The sequence below is a fragment of the Panthera onca genome, chromosome A2 (assembly GCF_046562875.1).
Source record: "Panthera onca isolate mPanOnc1 chromosome A2, mPanOnc1 haplotype 2, whole genome shotgun sequence".
Classification (NCBI taxonomy): Eukaryota; Metazoa; Chordata; class Mammalia; order Carnivora; family Felidae; genus Panthera; species Panthera onca.
Window position 1 is genome coordinate 60,237,915 of NC_138340.1, and position 11,063 is coordinate 60,248,977.

The following is an 11,063-nucleotide window of genomic DNA, read 5'->3' on the forward strand; positions in this document are numbered from 1 at the left end:
GAGAATGAAGGCATGAACGGATGAGTGCTTTATAAATATGGGGAGGCTCCGATTCATCTAGTGTTCTGGCTCAAAGATGACTACTGACTGAGTTAGCTGCTCTTTGATTTATAATCAAATTTACACAGAAAACTAGAAAGTTCCAAGTAAGAAATCTGTTGTCTGGTGAGGAAGATATCTTAAAATCAGGGCCTGCCCCTTACCACCCCTGCTTGGCATGCTGAATAGTCCAGGGCTGGTTTAGTTGCCCTCCACCCCAGCCTGCCCACCCACACCCAAAGGCCATTCCTGGGCTTCATGCACACGTGGAGAAGTGAGCTATTGTTATTGTTGGTCCTGCCAAATCCATGACCCCATGACTCAGTGACAGCAGGACGAAGCACATGGGCCTCAAGGTGGGACAGGACTGCAGCAGTTCTCTCTGCCCTAGGCCCGGACCACCACCCTTGTGTCGAGAGCTGCCAGGAAGGAAGACAGCGCCACTACTCAAAAGCCTCTTGTAATTTGCATAAACATGAACAAAAATATTTATTCTCAGTCAGTTAAGCATTCAACTCTTGATTTTGGCTCAGGTCATCATTTCATGGTTTGTGAGTTCGAGCCCCACGTTGGGCTCTACGCTGACAGCACAGAACCTGCTTGGGAGTCGCTCTCTCTTCCTCTCCCTCTGCCCCTCCCCTGTTCGTGCTCTCACTCCCCCTCTCTCAAAGTAAATTAAAAAACTTAAAAACACTGTTCATGCTATAATGGAAACAGTACCTTGCGCTTTACTAGGACTTTCCAACACATGCTTACATCCATGATATCATTGAATCATTGTGACAGACCTGGGGGCAGGCAGAACAGACATTACCATTCCCATTTTCCAATGAGGAAACTGAGACTTGCCCCTAGAGAGTGTCTGGCAGTGCTAGACTTACAATGTGAGGGATGATCATGCCTCTGTTAGAAAACCTCCCTACAGCAGACCCTAGGAGTCTTCTCCACCCCCAAAATGGCTTAACAGCCAGGGACGTTCTTGTCTTTGTTGAGATTCATGCAAGCAGACTTACAGTGCCCCGGTAGGGGCATGGACTCAGGTGGGCCTCAGTGAAGCTGCTGGTTTTCCCTCTGGGTAGGAATGTCACAGCAACTGGGCTCACATCCAGGTTCCTGACAGCCTGGGGATGCAGGAGGGAATACCCCCACGAAGGAGGATAGCACACGAAGCTGCTGACACCTCAAGGGTTATAGGAACCTCAAAAACAACCCCTGGGCTACTGGGAAGAAGCCTCAGGGCCCCAGAAGGAGGGCTAAGGTCACTGCATCTGCCACTAAAAATAGTCCCACAAGTTTTGCTGACCTCACTTGGAAGAGCAGCTGGCAGAGGGGAAAAGACTAGGAGTCAGCAACTCACCAGAAACAAGAGCCTAAGGAAAGCCTGCCTCCTCACCTGTAAGATGCAGACCATTTCCTCCCAAAGGCTCAAGAGGCCTGGACCACTTCCATGCCTGGGGGCTAGCAGTATATTAAAAAGATGAAGAAATGTCAAAACAGGCCTACAAAACTTGTACATTTTACATGTTAACACAGAGCACATTGGGGCACCTGGGTAGCCCAGTTGCTTAAGCATCCAACTTTGGCTTAAGTCATAATCTCGTGGTTTGTGAGTTCGAGCCCCGTGTTGGGCTGTGTGCTTATAGCTCAGAGCCTGGAGCCAGCTTTGGATTCTGTGTCTCCTTCTCTCTCTGCCCCTCCCCTACTCATTCTCTCTCTCTCAAAAATAAATAAAGTATTTAAAAAAAACATGGAGCACATTAATGCTTAAAAATATAACTCAGAGTTAAGTCATTGTAGTATTTATTAACAATTCTAAATTGTTGTATAGTATGTAGTTAAAGGGCACAAATTTAAATTTGTATAATGTGCATCTTCTTCTGGATGTGAGTGATATATCTCAGCTCTCTGAGCCCCCTCATTTGCCATTGTCATTAAAAAGTCTATGTTTAGAGAGTCAGTTTGGGAAGATGTGTAAATTCTGGACATGGATGATAGTCACACAACATGGAAGTGAACTTAATGCCACTGAACTGGATGCTTAAAAGTAGTTGAGATGCAGTGTGCCTGGTGGCTCAGTCGGTTGAGCGACTGACTTCAGCTCAGGTCATGATCTCACAATTTGTGAGTTCAAGCCCCACATCAGGCTCTGTGCTGATGGCTCAGAGCCTGGAGCCTGCTTCTGATTCTGTGTCTCCCTCTCTCTCTCTGCCCATCCCGCATTCATGCTCTTCTCTGTCTCTGTCTCAGAAATAAATAAACATTAAAAACAAAGTGGTTGAGATGGTAAATTTTATGTTATGTGTATTTTACAATTTTTGTAAGGTCTATGCTTGAAGCCTTCCATGAATGGTGAAGGCCAAATGCACACAGGGTCCCCTAGGTCAGTTCCTTATCTGCGGTTCCTGTGAGAAAAATCTGAATTCAGGATAGTGCTCCAGAGGCTGACTGGAACCCCCAACTCTTCCAACACCTACACAGCGAAGCACTCATAATTTACTTAAAACTTTCTTTCCTGGAATGCTGGGAAGAAGATGGCGGCGTAGGAGGACGCTGGGTTCACCGCGCGTCCTGCTGATCACTTAGATTCCACCTACACCGGCCTAAATAACCCAGAAAACCGCCAGAGGATTAGCAGAACGGAGTCTCCAGAAGGGCGGCGGGCGGTGCATGCTCCATGGACTGGCGGAGGGAGCCGGGGCGGAGGGGCGGCCTGCCAGCCAAGCAGAGCCCCCGAGTCTGGCTGGCAAAAGCGGAGGGGCCTGACGGAGTGTGTTCCGACAGCAAGCGCGACTTAGCGTCTGGGAGGTCATCATAAGTTAACAGCTCTGCTCAGAAAGCGGGAAGGCAGGAGGACAATGGGAGGGAGAGCTGCTGAGCCCCCGGACGACAGAGCTCAGTTTGGTGGGGAACAAAGGCGCTCGCCAGCGCCATCTCCCCTGCTCATCCCCCAGCCAAAATCCCAAAGGGAACCAGTTCCTGCCAGGGAACTTGCTCGCTCCCCGCAAACACCCAACTCTGTGCTTCTGCGGAGCCAAACCTCCGCAGCGGGTCTGACTCCCTCCCGCTGCCACAGGGCCCCTCCTGAAGTGGATCACCTAAGGAGAAGCGAGCTAAGCCTGCCCCTCCTGCCCCCGTGCACCTTGCCTACCCACCTCAGCTAATACGCCAGATCTCCAGCACCACAAGCCTGGCAGTGTGCAAGTAGCCCAGACGGGCCACGCCACCCCACAGTGAATCCCGCCCCTAGGAGAGGGGAAGAGAAGGCACACACCAGTCTGACTGTGGCCCCAGCGGTGGGCTGGGGGCAGACATCAGGTCTGACTACGACTCCGCCCACCAACTCCAGTTATACACCACAGCACAGGGGAAGTGCCCTGCAGGTCCTCACCACTCCAGGGACTATCCAAAATGACCAAACGGAAGAATTCCCCTCAGAAGAATCTCCAGGAAATAACAACAGCCAATGAACTGATCAAAAAGGATTTAAATAATATAACAGAAAGTGAATTTAGAATAATAGTCATAAAATTAATCACTGGGCTTGAAAACAGTATAGAGGACAGCAGAGAATCTCTTGCTACAGAGATCAAGGGACTAAGGAACAGTCACGAGGAGCTGACAAACGCTTTAAACGAAATGAAAAACAAAATGGAAACCACGACGGCTCGGATTGAAGAGGCAGAGGAGAGAATAGGTGAACTAGAAGATAAAGTTATGGAAAAAGAGGAAGCTGAGAGAAAGAGAGATTAAAAAAAACCAGGAGTATGAGGGGAAAATTAGAGAACTAAGTGATACACTAAAAAGAAATAATATACGCATAATTGGTATCCCAGAGGAGGAAGAGAGAGGGAAAGGTGCTGAAGGGGTACTTGAAGAAATAATAGCTGAGAACTTCCCTGAACTGGGGAAGGAAAAAGGCATTGAAATCCAAGAGGCACAGAGAACTCCCTTCAGACGTAACTTGAATCGATCTTCTGCACGACATAGCATAGTGAAACTGGCAAAATACAAGGATAAAGAGAAAATTCTGAAAGCAGCAAGGGATAAACGTGCCCTCACATATAAAGGGAGACCTATAAGACTCGTGACTGATCTCTCTTTTGAAACTTGGCAGGCCAGAAAGGCTTGGCACGATATCTTCAGTGTGCTAAACAGAAAAAATATGCAGCCGAGAATCCTTTATCCAGCAAGTCTGTCATTTAGAATAGAAGGAGAGATAAAGGTCTTCCCAAACAAACAAAAACTGAAGGAATTTGTCACCACGAAACCAGCCCTACAAGAGATCCTAAGGGGGATCCTGTGAGACAAAGTACCAGAGACATCACTACAAGCATAAAACATACAGACATCACAATGACTCTAAACCCGTATCTTTCTATAATAACACTGAATGTAAATGGATTAAATGCACCAACCAAAAGACATAGGGTATCAGAATGGATAAAAAAACAAGACCCATCTATTTGCTGTCTACAAGAGACTCATTTTAGACCTGAGGACACCTTTAGATTGAGAGTGAGGGGATGGAGAACTATTTATCATGCTACTGGAAGCCAAAAGAAAGCTGGAGTAGCCATACTTATATCAGACAAACTAGACTTTAAATTAAAGGCTGTAACAAGAGATGAAGAAGGGCATTATATAATAATTACAGGGTCTATCCATCAGGAAGAGGTAACAATTATAAATGTCTATGCGCCGAATACTGGAGCCCCCAAATATATAAAACAATTACTCACAAATATAAGCAACCTTATTGATAAGAATGTGGTAATTGCAGGGGACTTTAACACTCCATTTACAGAAATGGATAGATCATCTAGACACACGGTCAATAAAGAAACAAGGGCCCTGAATGATACATTGGATCAGATGGACTTGACAGATGTATTTAGAACTCTGCATCCCAAAGCAACAGAATATACTTTCTTCTCGAGTGCACATGGAACATTCTCCAAGATAGATCATATGCTGGGTCACAAAACAGCCCTTCATAAGTTCACAAGAATTGAAATTATACCATGCATACTTTCAGACCACAGGAAAAAGTCTGGAAAACCTCCAAAAGCATGGAGGTTAAAGAACACCCTACTAAACGAATGAGTGGGTCAACCAGGCAATTAGAGAAGAAATTAAAAAATATATGGAAACAAACGAAAATGAAAATACAACAATCCAAATGCTTTGGGATGCAGCGAAGGCAGTCCTGAGAGGAAAATACATTGCAATCGAGGCCTATCTCAAGAAACAAGAAAAATCCCACATACAAAATCTAACAGCACACCTAAAGGAAATAGAAGCAGAACAGCAAAGGCAGCCTAAACCCAGCAGAAGAGAAATAATAAAGATCAGAGCAGAAATAAACAATATAGAATCTAAAAAAACTGTAGAGCAGATCAACGAAACCAAGAGTTCGTTTTTTGAAAAAATAAACAAAATTGACAAACCTCTAGCCAGGCTTCTCAAAAAGAAAAGGGAGATGACCCAAATAGATAAAATCATGAATGAAAATGGGATTATTACAACCAATCCCTCAGAGATACAAACAATTATCAGGGAATACTATGAAAAATTATATGCCAACAAACTGGACAACCTGGAAGAAATGGAAAAATTCCTAAACACCCACACTCTTCCAAAACTCAATCAGGAGGAAATAGAAAGCTTGAACAGACCCATAACCAGCGAAGAAATGGAATCGGTTATCAAAAATCTCCCAACAAATAAGAGTCCAGGACCAGATGGCTTCCCAGGGGAGTTCTACCAGACGTTTAAAGCAGAGATAATACCTATCCTTCTCAAGCTATTCCAAGAAATAGAAAGGGAAGGAAAACTTCCAGACTCATTCTATGAAGCCAGTATTACTTTGATTCCTAAACCAGACAGAGACCCAGTAAAAAAAGAGAACTACAGGCCAATATCCCTGATGAATATGGATGCAAAAATTCTCAGTAAGATACTAGCAAATCGAATTCAACAGCATATAAAAAGAATTATTCACCATGATCAAGTGGGATTCATTTCTGGGATGCAGGGCTGGTTCAACATTCGCAAATCAATCAACGTGATACATCACATTAATAAAAGAAAAGATAAGAACCATATGATCCTGTCAATCAATACAGAAAAGGCCTTTGACAAAAGCCAGCACCCTTTCTTAATAAAAACCCTCAAGAAAGTCGGGATAGAAGGAACATACTTAAAGATCATAAAAGCCAATTATGAAAAGCCCACAGCTAACATCATCCTCGATGGGGAAAAACTGAGAGCTTTTTCACTGAGATCAGGAACACAACAGGGATGCCCACTCTCACTGCTGTTGTTTAACATAATGTTGGAAGTTCTAGCATCAGCAATCAGACAACAAAAGGAAATCAAAGGCATCCAAATTGGCAAAGATGAAGTGAAGCTTTCACTTTTTGCAGATGACATGATATTATACATGGAAAATCCGTTAGACTCCACCAAAAGTCTGCTAGAACTGATACATGAATTCAGCAAATTTGCAGGATACAAAATCAATGTACAGAAATCAGTTGCAGTCTTATACACTAACAATGAAGCAACAGAAAGACAAATAAAGAAACTGATCCCATTCACAATTACACCAAGAAGCATAAAATACCTAGGAATAAATCTAACCAAAGATGTAAAAGATCTGTATGCTGAAAACTATAGAAAGCTTATGAAGGAAATTGAAGAAGATATAAAGAAATGGAAAGACATTCCCTGCTCATGGATTGGAAGAATAAATATTGTCAAAATGTCAATACTACCCAAAGCTATCTACACATTCAATGCAATCCCAATCAAAATCGCACCAGCATTCTTCTCGAAGCTAGAACAAGCAATTCTAAAATTCATGTGGAAACACAAAAGGCCCCGAATAGCCAAAGTAATTTTGAAGAAGACCAAAGCAGGAGGCATCACAATCCCAGACTTTAGCCTCTACTACAAAGCTGTAATCATCAAGACAGCATGGTATTGGCACAAAAACAGACATATAGACCAATGGAATAGAATAGAAACCCCAGAACTAAACCCACAAACGTATGGCCAACTAATCTTTGACAAAGCAGGAAAGAATATCCAATGGAAAAAAAGACAGTCTCTTTAACAAATGGTGCTGGGAGAGCTGGACAGCAACATGCAGAAGGTTGAAACTAGACCACTTTCTCACACCATTCACAAAAATAAACTCAAAATGGATAAAGGACCTGAATGTGAGACAGGAAACCATCAAAACCTTAGAGGAGAAAGCAGGAAAAGACCTCTCTGACCTCAGCCGTAGCAATCTCTTACTCGACACATCCCCAAAGGCAAGGGAATTAAGAGCAAAAATGAATTACTGGGACCTTATGAAGATAAAAAGCTTCTGCACAGCAAAGGAAACAACCAACAAAACTAAAAGGCAACCAACAGAATGGGGAAAGATATTTGCAAATGACATATCAGACAAAGGGCTAGTATCCAAAATCTATAAAGAGCTCACCAAACTCCACACCCGAAAAACAAATAACTCAGTGAAGAAATGGGCAGAAAACATGAATAGACACTTCTCTAAAGAAGACATCCGGATGGCCAACAGGCACATGAAAAGATGCTCAACGTCGTTCCTCATCAGGGAAATACAAATCAAAACCACACTCAGATATCACCTCACGCCAGTCAGAGTGGCCAAAATGAACAAATCAGGAGACTATAGATGCTGGAGAGGACGTGGAAAAACGGGAACCCTCTTGCACTGTTGGTGGGAATGCAAACTAGTGCAGCCGCTCTGGAAAACAGTGTGGAGGTTCCTCAGAAAATTAAAAATAGATCTAACCTATGACCCAGCAATAACACTGCTAGGAATTTACCCAAGGGATACAGGAGTACTGATGCATAGGGGCACTTGTACCCCAATGTTTATAGCAGCACTCTCAACAATAGCCAAATTGTGGAAAGAGCCTAAATGTCCATCAATTGATGAATGGATAAAGACATTGTGGTTTATATACACAATGGAGTACTACATGGCAATGAGAAAGAACAAAATATGGCCCTTTGTAGCAATGTGGATGGAACTGGAGAGTGTGATGCTACGTGAAATAAGCCATACAGAGAAAGAGAGATACCATATGTTTTCACTCTTATGTGGATCCTGAGAAACTTAACAGAAACTCATGGGGGAGGGGAAGGAAAAAAAAAAAAAGAGGTTAGAGTGGGAGAGAGCCAAAGCATAAGAGACTGTTAAAAACTGAGAACAAACTGAGGGTTGATGGGGGGTGGGAGGGAGGGGAGGGTGGGTGATGGGTATTGAGGAGGGCATCTTTTGGGATGAACACTGGGTGTTGTATGGAAACCAATTTGACAATAAATTTCATATATTAAAAAGTGTTTAATCCTCATAACCACCATAGCAAGTTAGGTCCTATCATTATCTCTGGTTTACAAATGAGGAAAAAACTGAGGCACAGATAAGGAGAATCACTTCCTCAAAGTCACAAAAAGAATGAGTAGTGGATCTGGGATTCAAAGCCGGGTAATGCTGCCCTAAAACCCCACTCTTAACTGCTATGGTAACCCTGACTCAGGAACAGATGCTGAGTCTTTGATGGCCCAGGGTCATTCAAGACCTGAGTATTTGCAGATGGCAAGGCATGACCTGGTGCATGCCCTTGGGTAGAGTGCCTCAGGCTTCTCTTCATCCTGCATTTCTTCTACCACCATAGTGGTGCCATTATCTCTTCATCCGCTGACCAAAGCTAGACATGGAAAAGTCACCCAGGAACACATTCTCCTCTCCTGCTTGCCCATCCTCATCTGGGTCCCTGCTCTGCACACTGTCACACCCAGTCACTTGTCAGGTCCTGTGGGTGCTACAGCTGAACCCTCTCGACCCTTCCCCTCTCTCTACATGACAGTCAGGGCAGATCATCTAGACTCTTTTCTTTACCTGCTTATAGATAGTACATGAACAGTAAACATGACTCATTTAAACATTCATGAGCCTTAGCAAGATGCAATGCAAGTAGTTCCATAATCTTTAATGTCTTGCCCAAAAATATTCCTCGTGTAAAGCTTGGAAAACGTTCTGATGGCCTTGTGTGCTTCTGCAGTGTTGCCTAGAGTCTCATAAGACCCTTGTCCTGTGTCTCCTGCCTCCACATTCTACCTGGGCCAGGACTTCCAGAAGTAGTGTCTAAATCCCAAATCTGCTCAAGTCTCCACTCCTATTCCCTACATCTTTAATTCTTCTATTTTCCATATTTATGATCCAAACTAACTCGCTACCACCCCTCCCCCATGACTTTGTGTCCTCCCATCCTTGATACTGTGTTCCCCAATAACTTCCTACCTTCAATCCTCGCATACATCCTACCCTCCATCTGCCATTGTTCTTCCTATTCCTGCTGCCTGAGACATCTTTTCTCAGGCTTGCCACTAATGGACTAGTTTTCATCCTTTGGTGCCCCTAAAGCTCCCTAGACTCCCCTGGGCAGAGTTTATTGCCTTAAAATGTCTGTAGTAGTAGCTATCTCATAGTAGCTGTTGTGAAGATTAAGGGAATTAACATTGCAAAATGCTTAGGCCCATGTCTGTCACTGAGCAAACATACCATTAATGTTATAATTTTTACATATGTCTACTGATTATTGCTGTGATTATAAACATTCATCTGCCTCCTCCATAAGATGACAGCTCCATGGGGTCAGGGGCCATATTTTATTCCCTTACTGTCTTGTTCTCACTGTTCTTCCCCCTTACCTCTTCAAGCCTGGCATGTTGCCTGGGGAATATTAAATTTCCTACAAATGTTTCTTAGCCACATCCAAGTTTCTTTTATGGTTATTGGTCTTGTTCTTATCAAGTTCTATAACAGGGAAGCTAGTATGTGTAATTGATAGTCTGTGATTAGTTGGTTATTAATCATCATCACAACTAAGGCAATACCACCTTCTACTCACTCTTGTAATACCATCTTCTACTCACTCTTCGCTCATTGTGTTGGCATAAATCTTAAATACTGTTCCTTTCCTTATCAACCACATTTTTAAGAATTTATTCAAATTCCAACTAGTTAACATACAGTGTAATATTAGATTCAGTTGTAAAATATAGTGATTAAGTACTTACATACAACACCTAGTGCACATCTGAACAATTGTCCTCCTTCATACCTATTACTCAATTAGCCTATCCCCTTCTGCCTCCTTTCATTTGTTCTCTATAGTTAACAAGTTTGTTTCTTAGTTTGTCTCTCATTTTTTCTGAGTGTAATTTCTTGTTTGTTTCTTAAATTATTCCTATGAGTGAGATCATATGGTATTTTACTTTCTTTGAGTGATTTATTTCTCTTAGCGAATACTCTCTAGCTCCATCTACATCATTGCAAATGACAAGTTTTATTATTTTTGATGCCTGAATCATATTCCACTGTACATATAACCTGGGTCTTCTTTATCCATTTATCAGTCAGTGGACATTGGGATCTTTCACAATTGGGTTATTGTTGATAATGATACTTTAATCATATGGTGCATGTTTCCCTTCAAATCTGTATTTTTATATCCTTTGGATAAATGCAATCACTGGGTCATAGGGTACCTTTATTTGAGTTTTTGAGCAACCTCCATACTTTATTCTTGAGTGGTTATAGCAGTTATATTCCTCCAACAGTTTAAGTGGGTTCCACTTTTTCCACATCCTCATCGACATCTGTTGTTTCTTGTTAATTTTAGCTGTTGTGACAGGTTGAGGTGATATCTTATAGTTTTGACTTGTATTTCCCTGATGATGAGTGATGTTCAGCATATTTTCATGCATCTGTTAGTCATGTGGATGTCTTCTTTCCATAAAATGTCTTCTCATATTTTCTACCCACTTTTCAACTGGATTATTTGTGGTTTTTGGATGTTGAGTTTGATGAATTCTTTATGTTTTGTATAATAACCCTTTACCAGATATCTTATTTGCAAATATTTTCTCCTGTTCCATAGGTTGCCTTTTATTTTTGTTGATTGTTTCCTTCACTGTGCAGA